The 690-nt window shown below is 46.7% G+C and overlaps 1 non-coding gene across 1 annotated transcript; it reads left to right on the top strand.

Moving 5' to 3' along the window:
• Nucleotides 1-372: 372 nt before the first annotated feature.
• On the top strand, nt 373-445 carry trnar-ccu (transfer RNA arginine (anticodon CCU)). Its single transcript has one exon. It is a non-coding gene; the product is annotated as a tRNA-Arg (tRNA).
• Nucleotides 446-690: the final 245 nt, after the last annotated feature.

Here is a 690-nt window from a genome sequence, read left to right as displayed (position 1 = left end):
TCAAATCATCTCTCCGTGGAAGCGCCGAGATGCAGCTGTTTAAGGCTTAGAAGCAGCTGACTGTTTCACTACCTAGCTGATCACTGTCAGTCAGGGAGCTCTGAGGTGAAAAGCCTGTCTGAGACAATTCGCCGTCGATCAGTTCAATATGTTCCGTAACAGCTCGGCGCACCTGAGATCATCTTGGTAGCCGTGTAGCTCAGATGAGTGAGAGCGTGTGTGTGTGTGTACCACCGTGATTGGATGCCGGTCCTTCTCAGGTCACAGTAAACCTTCTGCTGCCTAACTTCCCTAATTTTGGGGATCCCTTTGAAAAAGCAAAGGAAAAAAAAACTGGCTCTTCATCAGCGTGATCGACCCACCACCCCGTTTGCCCCAGTGGCCTAATGGATAAGGCACTGGCTTCCTAAGCCAGGGATTGTGGGTTTGAGTCCCACCTGGGGTGCTCCTGTCCATTTTTGAGTGTACAAATGTCCTTGCGATTTGCAAAGCTGCAACCCCACCTTACTCAGTGAGCGTCTCTGCTTTTCTCTCACATACAGTTGGGAGAAAAACTTTTGTAAACAGCCCTTCGGAATGATGTGGATTTCTGCATGAATGGCTCCTAACATGTGATCTTATCTTTATCATAATAAGTCATAATAATTAATAAAGAGAATCTGATTTAACAAACAACACACGCCCAACATT

This window comes from Lepisosteus platostomus, unplaced genomic scaffold (genome assembly GCF_059453375.1).
Source record: "Lepisosteus platostomus isolate fLepPlt1 unplaced genomic scaffold, fLepPlt1.hap1 Scaffold_63_H1, whole genome shotgun sequence".
NCBI classification, from domain to species: domain Eukaryota; kingdom Metazoa; phylum Chordata; class Actinopteri; order Semionotiformes; family Lepisosteidae; genus Lepisosteus; species Lepisosteus platostomus.
Note: the sequence above shows the minus strand (reverse complement) of the source record. Positions and strands in the feature narration are given on the sequence as shown.